Source organism: Anguilla anguilla, chromosome 1 (assembly GCF_013347855.1).
Source record: "Anguilla anguilla isolate fAngAng1 chromosome 1, fAngAng1.pri, whole genome shotgun sequence".
NCBI classification, from domain to species: Eukaryota; Metazoa; Chordata; class Actinopteri; order Anguilliformes; family Anguillidae; genus Anguilla; species Anguilla anguilla.
The window spans coordinates 17,108,102-17,122,723 of record NC_049201.1 but is presented as its reverse complement, the minus strand read 5'-3'; the positions used below and the strand labels follow the sequence as shown (position 1 = coordinate 17,122,723).

General features: G+C 42.7%; 1 long non-coding RNA gene across 1 annotated transcript; it reads left to right on the top strand.

Annotated features, from left to right (window-relative positions):
* Positions 1–6,439: 6,439 nt before the first annotated feature.
* LOC118212618 lies at positions 6,440–10,074 on the top strand. Its single transcript, XR_004762284.1, has 3 exons — positions 6,440–6,524; positions 7,137–7,231; positions 8,750–10,074. It is a non-coding gene; the product is annotated as an uncharacterized LOC118212618 (long non-coding RNA).
* The last annotated feature ends 4,548 nt before the right edge of the window (positions 10,075–14,622 follow it).

Sequence of the window (14,622 nt, the reverse complement as noted above, 5' to 3'; positions counted from 1 at the left end):
GAATGATACAGTCAATGTGGATCTTTCTCTAAAACAATCCAGGGGCTGGCTAGCATTGGTATGCCAGCAGCCATACCACCACGCACTCTGCTCCTACTGACTGGCTGGAGCTAAGCAGGTGTGGGCTTGGTTAGTACTTGGATGAGAGACCACCAGGGAATACTGAGTTGCTGCTGGAAGTGGTGTTGGTGGGCCAGCAGGGGGAAATCTTCCCTCTGGTCAAATAAACCCCAATTCCCCATTGCAGTAATGGGGACACTGTGCTGTAGGAGATGCTGTCTTTTGGATGAGACGTTAAACCAAGGTCCTGACTCACTGTGGTCATTAAAGACCCCATGACACTATTCGCAAAGAGTAGGGGGTTCCCCGGTGTCCTGGCTAAAATCCCAGATCTGGCTCTGACAAAAACTTGCCACCTAATCATCCCCTGATTTAATTGTCTAAAAAATGTTCTCTCCCTCCAGTGGAGCTGCTCATTGGCCAACAATAGAAGATTGTGGTTGTACTGGGCAGCTCCCAGGTGTGAATGTGTATGAGTGTGAAGCAGGGCGTTCCTGCAAAAGAGCATCTGTGCTCAGTGAACCTACCCTGGATAAAGAAAGGTTAAATAAATCATTAAAACCCACAGTAGAGTGAATATTATTGGGTTACACTCTGATTGTATGTTTCAGTCTACAGAATAGCAGGAAGACTGAAAAGTGAAAGGTATTTTGTAAAGTCAAAATTTCTGTTTACTGACTGTTTTCTCACTATGCACCTTGACCTACTAAAAAGTTCTTGTGCATTGAATCTACCTGTCATCTTTAAAAGCAGCTTGTGTTTGGGAATCATGAGAAAATGAACATCCTGGTTTTGGCTTTGCGACTTCCAAAATTCTGCAGTAGAGCCGCCAGCTGCTTCCTGTCTTTGAGGAAAACTACCAAAGTTTTGTGGTAGACTGCTTTGGCCAATCCAACATCTTCTGAGCCCCTCCTACACCCCCCCCCTTCCCCCCGCCTCCCCCCTCCTGCCCCCCCAGGCCAGGCCAGGCGCACAGCACCTGCAGTCTTGCGGTGCAGAGCTCTCTCTCTCTCAGAAGGAACCTTGCGGTCTCTGGCAGCGAGCCCGGAGCATGAGCTGGCAGACACACGCCCGTTCGCGTGAGAGCGAGCGCCTCCCAGGGCAGGATGGATTTCTGTGCGCACGCGGATCAGGGGACTGTCGGGTCCCTCCGTACACAGGCACGGTCCCCAACAGACCGCTGGCCATCTCTTCCACCTTTACCGGTCCCAAAATGTATCCGAAGATGTGGCTCGATTTGAGGTTAATGATAAAGTTTTATTTTTTTCTTCCTGTTTGTCTCCATTTGTGAGGCTTTATGTCGAGCTCATAGATTAGGACAGGCAAAAATAGCCACGTGTTGCACCAGTTTGCACACAGGTGTACTGTTGTAAACCACCTGTTGCAGAAGGAAAGCATACCATACCCACCTGAACAATTAGTGTTACCTTATAGAGAAGTCTGTAAGCATTAGAATCTACACCTTATCTGTCATGTGAAATTTTGCACACAGCCGAGTCAATGGCCCCCAGCTGGCTTATTACAATCAAGGAAAGGACCACTTCTCTTCACTAGGGGGTATCGCAGTGCTTGGCACACCCTCTCCTTACACCCAGCTCCTTCAGGCCCTCCTGCAGCTGACACCAATTAGCGTCAAGATCCGCTCTGCGGCCAGGAAATCCTTCCCTTTGTTGGGAGACGACATCTTCTTTCATGTGCGTTTCAGTCATAAAGTCACAAGGCTAAACCTCATTTGGGAATATCAAAGCTGTATGATGTCAGTTCTTTCTGTCAATGAATATATTGACACAGGCTTGTGTTACCGTTATTTTCTCTTTTTTTTGGCTTGGCAGGTTTTCAGTGTGTAATAGAAAGCCAAGTAAAAGAGGACAAACAACCACAGATATTAATATACCCTTATTCTTATTTCAGATATATTTGCTTTTATGAGAAAAATGTTTGAATAAAGCTGCTTTTCCACCGCATGGTACCGCTCAATTTGACTCGACTCTACCCAACTTTTTTGGTTTTCCATCAGGCAAGTGTGGATAGTACCTGGTTCCTGGTACTTTGTTTTGGTATCACCTCTGTCGAGGTTCCAAGCGAGCTGAGGCGATACCAAAAAGTGACGTGAAAACACTGCACACCACAGATTGGTCAGAGCAACGCGTTCCATGCGGCGTCGCTATGATGACCAGCTACATTGATGGGGGTACTATCTGCAGTGGAAAACGAAGTACCTGGTACCAAAAGCGAGTGGATTCGAGTAGAATCGAGTCGAGTCGAGTCGAGCCGGTACCATGCAGTGGAAAAGCGGCTTTAATGTCCATGAGGTTCATGGTCATTCTAAACCTGTCCATTATGTGGTATACCAATGAAGTGCAACTGCTTCAAAATAACAAAATCATCAAATTTTCTGTTGAATTTCAAATAGATTAAGTCTCTTTCTTAGTTTTTTTCAATCAGAAATGGAGATCTATTTGAAAATGTGTATAGAATGATAGACTTAGATGATTCAAACCATAACTATCTGACTTACTGCACAAGCACAGACAATATTTACTGTTATATGAAATAAATATTTTTAAAAAAAACATCTGAACAGCTTGAATATAATACAGACATTACAGGAAATAATGATGGATTGTTAGCCTCTGAAAGAGCTATCCTGGCCTTCATGCCCCAAAACCCCCACCCCCACATCCCTGCTACCGACTGTGCGGTTCTCTTGTTTACTTGCCATCCCGCTCTCTTACTTTTACCATACATATTCATTTTATTCTGTTGGAGGGAGATTTCAATTAAGCTGCACCTGCTCTATTGTAAAAGGCCCTTTGAAACAGCTGGGGTGTGAAAGTTCATTACTAGACCATCATAACTAACACGTGCCAGGCAATACAAGGCTTCATTTTTTTGTCATTTCTTTTTCCTAATTGAAACCAGCGCAGATTTGAGTGCCAACGCACAGCCTTATAGATCCTCTGCCACCTCTTGCTTTTGGCACTGTCACTAATACCCATGGAGTACACATGCTTCTAATTAGATCCCCCTTCCACTCGCACACGCACACACACACACGCACACACACGTGCGCACATACACAGAGACAGACACACACACACACATTGAGAGAGTGATATATATATATATATATATGAAATGCTACATTTTTGCATTATTATTATTATTACTATTATTATTATTATTATAAAGGCCTTATTATAACCATCAGAACACATGCAAAGTACTTAATTGAATAATTAAAACCTTTATTAGTAAGGGTACACTGAAAATGTTGGCCTCTGAGGCACTGACACACAAGTCACAAGTTTTAATACTTTCTTGATCCGAACCATGTGACAAAAGGGCCATTTGAAAAAGACAGAAGCCGCTTAGGGGGAAAGAGCCAATAGAGATTAGAGATTATTAACTCAGCGATGAGACGCCGATCGTGAAAGGGTTTGCTGTGGACTTTCTTGAAGCATGCTGGGTGGCTGTGCAGCTTCTTTAATAAGAGTGTTAGCTGGCTGCATAATGCAGCTTATCACTGAAAGATGTTAAATAAATATAAGCAGACTATAGCTCCCTGTCAGAAGATCTGGATCTTAGTTTCAACTAAGGGCCGACTATTGTTAGGCAATTCTGATGGAGATACATTCTTATCCTGCAAATTTTAAATAGTGAAGTGAGGTCACATGTTGAGGATACAGTATTATTAATGAAGGCACTCCATCTTCTCCACAATGAATCCATTAAAACAAAAATTGGATCAACAGACATTAAAAGTAATCCATGCATGCAAACAAGAATTGCATAACGTTTCCCAGGTTAAATATTGCGTGATCTGGAACATTTGCAAGCACATGCAGTGAGGCATGTCTCCATTAATTTCTTTGAAAACACAGTGAGGGGGGCGATGCACATAGCCACAGATCAATCTGATAACACAGAGGAGGATGACCTGTCCGGGAAATGCTTTTGCTCTGGCCTACACGTCTTGGCCTTTCTTTTCTGATTGACCTTTTTTGGATTACAGCTGATTACTGGGGGTAGATTTAGTGATACAAGTGATGAAAAGGTTGATACAGTACTAGTTGTTAAACAGTGATTGCCTGGTAGTTGAGGTACATCCTGACCTGTAGAGTAGAGCCTGTCTTCCTCACGCTTCTTTATTTCTTACGTCAAGTTCCAAGAATTGGCAAGTCTTTACATCCAGCACTGGTTGGCTGAGAGATATTTGACTACAGTCATCACATGAGTAATGAGTTTGCCACCTATGATCCAGACCCATTTCACTCCCTTTGACTGTAAATCTTGTGGCTGATGCTTAAGGATGTTTCTAACGCCTCCACAGTAAAGTACTGAGATCCAGCATTGTGTGACTCATTATTTTAGTGACAGTGATTGCTCAAACCCATCCCGGCAGCCGGGCATATCATCCTTTGACAAGAGCTCAAAGCTCTGGTAATTTAAGTCTTGCTTTTTTTGCAAATTCATTCATAAATTTAATTCAATATGAATATAGACTATGTCGATATCTGTACATATCTAAAACACTATATGACACTATATTCTAAATTGTTAGGTATTTGTTACTTTTATATATTTAAAAATCAATGTCATAAAAATCTGAAATTATTATATGCTCCCACTCCATCGAGTATAACTGGAATAGCATTTCAATGTGTGTTCTCATGTCAGGTCATGCTTAGCTTTTTTCTTTGAAGCTCACCTGTTGAGGAAAGAGGACCGTTGAATCTGGCATGACCTGTTTGCATGTCATGCAAACAAACACTATTTTTAACCCAATAGCTGCAAGGAGTAAAGAAAACTAGGCAAATAGTACAACTGTCAACGTGAAAATGAGGCTAATGACTCATGGGTTCATCTAAAAACCTGGATTTAAAGCTATTATCAAATGTGCATGTGTGTGTATGTGTGTGTGTGAGGGGGAGGGGGTGGGATGTGTGTGTGTGAGAGGGAGGGGGTGGGATGTGTGTGTGTGAGAGGGAGGGGGTGGGATGTGTGTGCCATTGAAACTGGGTAGATACAGAGGATAGGGTATCTCTGAACTGAAACAAATGTGAGGCTCTTTGTTGGAACCGACATTTAACTGTGGTTCTAAACAAAAATATATATTGTATATGTGTGTGTGTGTGTGTGTGCATGCACGTATGTGTGCGTGTCCTCTGTTTTCGTTGACTGGGAAAACAGAAATCCAGTGTTGAATTGCATAAGAGGTACAGCTCCCTATTCAACTGGGAAAAAAACTGTCCTGATCTCGAACACTGTTATTTGGCCTTGTTCCAAGGGGATCATATATGCCCCTCTGTCTCCTGTCACCTGGGGTCTGGCCTTTTCCACAAAGAGCAGATGAAAGGTATTTAAACTGCTGTAGCACAAAAGCCTCTGCTGTGGATGTGCATGGTACACCCTGACTGCTCTGGAGTCTCTATTAAAATGCATTTGCAGCCAAACATCTATACTGTACAAATACCTGAGAAAGCTATGAGACCTAGATCCTTTTACCTTTCAGAATATAAACACCTTGACAATTACTGTTATCTGCCACTCAAAGAAGTTTTTTTCTGAGGCCATATGACTGAGAATGCTGCTCAGAGATGCTGGGGTTAATGTAGTCTTCCAGGTCTTCAGGCCTACATGATACAGTGAGAGATGAAACAAAGAGCAAGTTAGTCACTACTGCTGCAAGCTTGTTTCCAACACAATAATGCGGGCCATTTTCCCTTCATTCCATATTTAGCCTACTTGTCCCTGTGCATTTTTTTGACCCTTATAGGCCTGCTCACACAACAGGGAACTATCACTGCTCCACGGCACCCCCCCATTTCCACCATTTGTCTGTCCCTTTCTGCAAAGCACGAGTTTTGTGATTATGGCTTGTCACATGACTGGACATGCGGAAGGTAACAAGTGATCCATACATCTGTGACGACTGCAGCCTTTGTCCGTCTAATTGCTCCCTCGCCGCCAGGTTGAGGGGCTGAGTGTAGGCATGCAAACAGATGGTTCCTCTCCATGGCCTGCACATCCATTGGCTCCCCTTGTGAGAACAGCGGCGTTGATTATTACGCCCAAGCGGGGCCGAGCGGCAACCCGAGCGTGCGTCCGAACGCCCGGGCTCATGTGATCACAGCATGGCCCTCAGCTGCAGGACGGGGCGGGGCGCGGGGCTCGGCGGGAGACAGCACGCCCTTCGGGGAGGTGAAGAATGGGCCCCATTGTGACATCTGACAATCCGCAGCATTCATTACTCCTGAGGACCGCATGCCTTGGAGCACGTGAAACTGGGGCTTAACACATAAATGGCCATTTCATTACGAGACACAATCACAACATTGGTCATTTGGCTTTGACTGCCATGGCTTGTGTGCTGCGAGTATTTCCCTCTCCTGATAGCTCTAAAGCACATGGACGAGAGGATGCAAAAGGCTCCAGAAAAAGCATGTTCATCAACACAGCAAGTAGGTGAACCCCCCTTCTTTTTTTTCTGTAGCTCATCTCAGTGACTCCTTCACGGTTAGTCTGCTTGTCTTGCAAGTGGTTTCCAGAAACCAGTATCTTTAAAACCAATGTCACACCAAGCAAACTGTCTCACCTTAACTACAGTACATTAGTGTGTGATGAAAAAAATGCTGTGACTAATTTTTTTGTGTCATTTCTCATGGGAAATTCATTATCACCCCAAATTGTTCTCCTTCTGACACAAAATATTTAAAAATCATGAGATCTGAATACAAAGTGAGCTTGCAAATTCTCGCTTTCTGACAAATTCTTGCTTTCTGACTTTCTGACTCTGTAAATCAGTTAAGTTATATTATATTAAAATTATACATGGAGGACCTATGGCATGTATTGAATAGCTTCTTAGAATGGAAATTATTATTCTATCTTTAGATTGGCAAGGCAGCAGACAGCCTTGCCAATCAGGTTGAGCTCACCCCATACACTGCAGTAATAACTGAGTTAAAACAGAAAGACAGTAATGTCAGCTTAATGGAAATAAAGGAATTGCATAACATTAAATCTATTGCAGCTGATGATTGGCTATATTCGTTTTTTTGTTTTTATTTTAGTTCCTCAAAAAAAATGTGTCTCGGTCTGTCTTGAAAAGTGGGCTTTGAGATAAGTGCGCATGACAATGGAGGCTGCAAAGGATGATGGGAGAACAGTGAGTAAACACTGGCCTGACATTGTTCTACCTCACAGGGCGCACAACACTATCTGATAAAAGGACCATGAAGCTGTCAGGCCGGCAGACTGGCAGGCTGTTGACACGGTGAGCGAAGGGGGGCCCAGGTTAAACACCTGACTCAGAAGGTCAGGTCTCAAGTGAGAGCAGGGGGCCATTTGGGACATTTATAACCTGGGTTTCCATTAACCGAGCGCAGTCATAAAACAGACGGTTCTTATAGAGATTTACAATGCAGCGCATGTGTTATAATGTATGGCAGAATGTATTTTTTTTTCTCTTTGTCTAGGGGGATAAGAGGACATTCAGGTCTTACCGCTTTATTTGTTTTACAGTCCACACAAATTGGCAGGTTATTGCATACAAGTGTATATAAGTTTTGGCTGTAAAGTTTGAACTTTGTTCCTGTCTCTGGAAAAAGCAAACACATTAAAGGACAAGACAAGGAAAAATAGCTATGCTATTATATTTTTAAAGTTCAACAGTTATACTGATTAATATTATCCATTTTCTAAATGGCGTTATTCCAATTAAATGACATCTTTATAAAATTGCTAAATTTACTGGCTCAATGCTAGACTGTGTTTTTTTGTTTCATTGTCACAGCTGTTACCCAATGATGCAGTACACATTTGTTGGCCGGTATGTGTGAATGTGAAATCTAAAAGAATAGCTTGTATTAATTCCCTCTTTCAGAAAAGTGTGAATCAGTTCAGCAAAACATGGCAGCTGCTACTGTAAGTGCAGTAAGGACAGTTGGTGAAAGATAGAGTCGTGACATATTCTCTGCACTCCAGCTGTTCTAGATGGAAAGGAGAGTTCAGATTTGTCACTTCTGAAGTGCATCATCATCTGAATTTTGTAACAATCGTTAGGCAATTCACTGGGTAAGAGGTTCCCAGTCTAGTAGCTGACACCATGCTGTGGGAGTAAGATTCAAATACACTTTTGCCTCAAAAGAGCTGAAAAGCACAAGCCTCCATTAAGGTATAGATCTAGCACTCTGCTGGGAGTGCAATGCATGCTGTAATGCTGGTAAAGGTATCAGCCTGAACACTGAAAAGATGAAAAGGCTGTTCTTTAAAGGAGGAGTGTGGCATCACACTGTGGCGGCTGTGATGTTCTCACTGCGGGAGGTGAGGCACAGCTGCATGTGCTCTGACTCGACCGCAGATAAGCCAGGGATCTGCACCTGTGTCAGGGTGAGCGACTCCCCTCCCTCTCAGTCCTGACCTAAGCACACCTCCCCCCCCCCGCCCAGCTGAAAAAAAAACAATGCACCACAACTCCCTTTACCTCCCCATACTCCTTCCACCAACTCCCCTTCTTGTCTTTATATAGCTTTCAGCGCTTGTCTCTCTTAATCCCTGTTTTTACATTTGGTCCCCCTTCCTTCCCTTCTCTAAATCTTCCATTACGTATCTCCACCTCAATCTCTCTCTCTCTCTCTCTCTCTCTCTTGTTCTTTCACTTCCATCTTTGTATCTATCCATGAAGAGGCCTGGCCATGTCTTTGGATTAATGGTGGTCCCTGGTCTCTGGACTCAACAGATTGAAGAAGCAGCAGCAGCTGCCTGATAGAGGATGCAGCTTTCAGAGACACTATGGTAAACATGTACATTCATATACCAGCCAGTTTTAAGTGTTAATTGCATTATTTGCATGAAATGTTGTTACCAATGTAGCATTAAAGCACAACTACAACCGCTCACCTGCTATAGGTATAATGAAGTTGCGACAGGCAGCAGTTCCCCGTGTAAACAATTTGCCACAATGTCATGTCCTGTCTCATGCCATGAAACCACTCTTGCATCCTGTGCCACAGTGATAAGCTGTCCCCATTGCCCTTCAGCCTCAGCACGAAAGAATAATAGGAAAAGCTCGATGCTACTCAGTGAGAAGATTGCCAAAAATCCATAACTGAAAACAATTGAAGGACACACGCTTCAAGTGTAAGACGCAAGTCTCCCGCTGCAAAGTTCATTCACATCCATTTTGAATGGTGCGTGAAAACAACAGCTATCTGCAAAGTTTTTCTCTCGTCCATCTTTACTGCTGGAATCAAGCAGGGTTCAGGCTGGAGGGGGAAGAATGCTTGCCAGTCAGCCAAAAGTGCTCTATCACTCACAGCTCTTAGCATCCCCTGCTTCTCGGCCATAGATCTCTTGCCTAATAACACAGCTAGCGGGAGACAGCCCTTCCTCATCTGGCTGATGTGAGATCATTGATGCCGTGACTTTTTGAGCCAACGCAAACACAGAGGTTTGCACGGTTATTGACAGTTAAATAAGTTCCACCTGTAGAAAATGAGGGAGATGTCTCCTCACGGCAGATTGGAAGTTGTGTTTCAGGAATAAGTTGGGCAATGAGGATGCCACTCTTCAGTGCAGGGAATGGAGATTTATGGGGTTTGGAATTACAGTATTTGGCAGCAGGGTGCTGATGTGGAGTAATTTTCAGCAGCTGGGGGGAGAAGGGCGGGTCCCACTACAACCACGAGAGCAGTCAGACTCAGGAAAGAGAGAGGAACCCACAAGCAAACGTTTCTTAAGGGAAGGCCTACACATTTTACAAAGAAACTCTTCTTTTCCAACAGACGCATAATCTATTATAAAATATAATTTACAATGTTTACTGTTGAACTAGATAGTGAATGCTGTAAGACAAGGCCACCTGGTCCAAACCACCCCACCACTCTACCTCATCTCCAGTAAAAAAAACAGGTACGGTAAATATCAAGCCCATATTGAACCTGGGGCGAACTGGGTTGCTTGCAGAACAGGTGCTGCATTGATCATTCAGGAAAATCCATTCACGTTGAGACCCACCCCCCCTCGATTCATCCCTCGTACCCTCTCGGCCTTCACAGGCCACATTATCGCCAAGAGCAAATACATGCAGCTTTCGCTGGAGAGGGGAAACCCAGTTGCTCCTGGTGCCCTGCAGGGTCAAGCTCCTGGAGTTCTGCTCGCTGTGCTTGGAGTGGGCCTCCACTGTTTTGGGGCTCATCAATCAGCACCAGCTCTGCTCTGCTCTCGAATGCCCACAGCTATAATTACACACTAATGCTGCTGGAGAGAGAGAGAGAGAGCTTCGGTATCCAGATTAATTACAAGTGGCTGGACTTAAGTAAAGGCATTCTCCGATGAAAAGCATGGACACACTACACCTGAGGGAGAGAAAGGGAGAGCATGGAATCAGGGGAAGGGGGGTGGTTATTGTCCCTCCAATAAATAGTATAACCATCTCGTTTGGGAAGACAGACGGCTCGTGATGGAGTGTTACTGTTCTCCTCGAGTGTTCACCCTAGCCTGACTGTAGGTTAATTAAGGGAGGATCCTAAATGATATACTTTATAGTTTCAGAGCCACAGAAAACAGCTCTACTTCACAGAGTCTGCAATTAGATGGGAGTCTCATTACAGATGGAAGGTACAGTCAAAGAGAAAATCAAAAATTATTTTAAACTGGAAAAACTATCAACCATGAAACAGGCCATGGAGGACACTGCTAACCTATTACACTGAAACATTGCCACTTTAAGGTCTTCAAAGCTGTAATGAGCCTGTTGAACTTTGCTCTCAAAGAGAGTCAACAGTGACAGGCATAATGTTGCCAGGGTCACCCAACGCTCATAAATACACCCCGTGGTCATTAAGGGACTCCCCATCTGTGATTCAGGGCAACAAAATGTTTTAGAGTCACACATGCCCAGGAGCACAACACATCAATATATCATTAGTGAACAAGCAACCCTCTCATCCACAAGCTGAGAAAGTATGCCACTGGCAGGCTAACAAATTCATCCTCACGTGAAAGCATTATTCTTGCAAATCTTACATGAAGATTATTTTATTGTTTTAATTACATTAACTGTGCTTATGAAATGACCACAACCTTTCATTTCAAGCCAAAAAGTGCGGAAGATATTGTTACTTAATATAATGCAGGAATCATAGTCCTGATGAATATGACTGGAATGGAGCTTCCAGAGAAAATATCTATGGATAAGCTATCTATGAACACATGGCATAAAATTTTAATTAAATGTCATTTTGAGGTCACAATAAAATTCACCGAAAAATCAACGCAACCTTGTCTACATGTAAACTGGAGAGATTTAGTTTGCTTTTAGGCCAGAACAACCTTTGGTCAAAGAACAATTCCAGTCTCTTAAAGTCTCCAGTGATATAAATATGTGTACAGTCCAGCACAAAGCACTAATCTGCAATATTGCTTTTGTCTGGTTGTCTCTGCATAATTGAGGGAACACAACTAGCAAAACGAACGTGGAGTGCCCACTTGAAAAGCAATCTGCCCTTTATTTAAATAAGAATCTGTTGAACATTAATCCAGCTGCTTGCATAAGCAAACACCCTGGCAACTGTTTTCCCCCGAGTCTGTAGGTTTGGTTTCAGCCAGGGTTGCAATGTGCAATAAATCACCAGGTTAAGGCAAAGGGTGATTAATAAAACACTCGCCAGCGTGCAGGACAACACAAAACATCTGTTCGCCCCCAGTCCAAATCAGGACCTGCTAATAAATCCAGATTAGCAGGTTTTTGTGGATTCAGAAAAGCGTACATTCTCCAGGGCAGAGCTGTGACAAGGCAGAGGTTTTTTTTTTTTCTTTTTCCCAGTAAAAATAATCTGTTTTTCGTGAGCGCTCCTCCTTGCGGGCACAGCTGCCGGCACAGGTGGGGTCAGTGAGGTCGCTGCATGGCGTACTGTAACGGGCAGGGTGAGCGCGGTACAGCAGGAGATGCTCCGCAGCCTCTCCGCTGCGGTCACTCTTTTCACGCCCCTGCACTCTGTCCCACAGGGACGAGAGCTGCGCCATGCTTCTGCTCATGCTCTCTATCACATTTAAAATCGTAACATTAACCCACGGAACCCTGCTGCTGTCTCATATAACCTGTATTGGAGAACAAAAACAGTTAATGCATTTTATTGTGGTCATTTTGTAAAATACAAAAAAAAAGAACAAAAAAAAGTTATAAAAACCCTCCTATTGCACAATGTACAAGTCACTTTTCAAAAATATCCCAGTTTTTGTGTACTGTGTTTGTGATATTGTTCATTCTCTGTCACCTTCAATCTATGCAAGGAGCACTGGTTTGGGCTCTCTCTCCTGCCATGCATTCACAATGACTGTTTTCCACACTACAGGCCACACAGTAACAACACCAATCGAAGAGGCGCATGTCTCAATGATGACAAATTGTAGCCTTTGGGCACCTGGCATGTTGTTGGGGGGAACTAATGCAGCAATAAATGGAAGAATTGTGTTCTGCTGCTGTGGACTCCAGGTCATTGTTGGCTATTGACATAGCCCAGACTTGACCTTGCAAATACAGTGTGGGCTCGGCCTGTGCTTATATTGGGAATCTTTACTGAAGGTGCCACTTTGGAACTCTAACTCTAACTATTTACTTTATATACCCCTTCAAATTTATACCAAATTCAGAATGCAATTCTTCAAAGTGATATTGAGTGCATGCTAGCACAAGTACCATGCAGATGGTCTGCAAATATGGTAATGGATGATTCTTTAAATGATCACTTTTCGACTTCTTAAGTAATTAACTTATTTCCAGTAAAATTTTAAATGTATGGTTAAATAATGTGTTTGTTAAAGATGAGTGAACCTTAATCCTGTCAATAGTCAATTAATTGCAAAGTATTTACAGCACTGCAAACATTGGGTTATGGAAATCTTGTGGTTTGATATTGCCTCGACAGATGGCATTCATTTAAATTCACAGAACAAAAGAACAAGTTGTTTTTTTTTTAAAAATGACACGAGATGAAAATTATCGACAAAGTACAGATCTCCATTTTTGCATAAAGGGCATCAAGCAATGTTAAAAACCACACTAGCGATGTTGTAGAATTACTGTAATTTAAGTGCGTTGACAACGTGCTTACACCTATTTTTGACTAAACTGTCAAACGGTACGGCGCACTGATAATGAACCATCAACAATCTGCAGGGAGAGAAATTCAAACCGCCCACAAAAGCCATACATCTTTCATTCAGGATCAAAGTCAAACAGAGTTTTGGCTGCCACAGCAGCTGAAGTTTGGCTTGTGAAAGTCAAACAATGGGTACACAAGAAAAAAGAAAAACAAACAGGTAAAAGAAAACGACATTATCTTTCACCACTCACCACGGTGTGGCCGCGGCAACAAAGCAGCTGTGTTGTTTAACTGAGCCACCAGATCACAGAGCAGGACCTGGGACCGCTGGTTTACCACAGAGTGATCATGTCCGTAATTCTCTAGGACATGGAAAGAGACACATTCAAAGCCCTTGTACATCTATCCTCCCAAACAAGTCTGGAGTTCATCGCCCTCAATGCTACTCCGTCTTAATTTTGGAGCTGTTTATTTTAAAGGCCGTGCAAGCTTTTCTTCTAACTTTAAAAAAGGTTGATAACTTTGCCAAGGTCGGGATGAATCACAGACAAGAAAGAAAATAGATGAAAGGCAAATTAAATTTTGGATCCTTTTTTTATGACATCAAAAAGAAGGCTTTTCCCCACAAGTCAGAGGAGCTCCTTGGGGACAAAGCTGAAATTTCCTGGCAGAGGAGGGCTGGACATGTGGGCATCACTGTGAGGACATCAAAGAAACCAGGCCTGGAGAATTAGAGACAGGGCAAGAGAGGAAGTTTGTGTTTTTGAGGGGCATTCTTTTTTCTTTGTAGAAATGACACAATAGGCGTACTGGAGAGTCTAGACATTTGGATAGGATTTATTGGTAACTACCAACAATTTTAGAACTTTGTTTTAAAATTTGTAATGCTTTATGCTTGTTGACATCATGCAGCAAAGTGAGCAAAAATTTTTAAATGAACTTATTACTCAACATATTGGCAGTGCTTCATTGTTTGTATGACAAAGACATAAGTGAGTACACACTTCCCACATCAGAGTTTAATTTGATGTTTTTTTGGTCTTTTTTTCCAAAATAGCTTTTACCTTCAACAACTCATACAGTATGTTGTACAAATAAACTGGAATCTTATTAAGACTTCATAATCTGTTCCTGTAAAATCCTGGCTGCTCATTTCTGTTTTTTAGTCAGACAAAAACCATACACTTAACCAAGGAAAGTTTACTAGTTCCTATCTTAATAAAACAAACATTCCCCAAAATATATTTCTTGTTTCTGTGTCCTGTATATAAAAATATATGTCCATAACATGCTGACTTTGTGGGTGAATTCCTCCTAGGGTTGAAGAATAGTTGTTACATGACGTTGTCTGGTTTGATACCTAACTGGAAAGCAAGACTATGTTCAAGCTGTGTTTTCACCAGCTGACCAGCCTATATAGTCAGCTAGTCCTCCAGTTTGACCACCAGTTTAC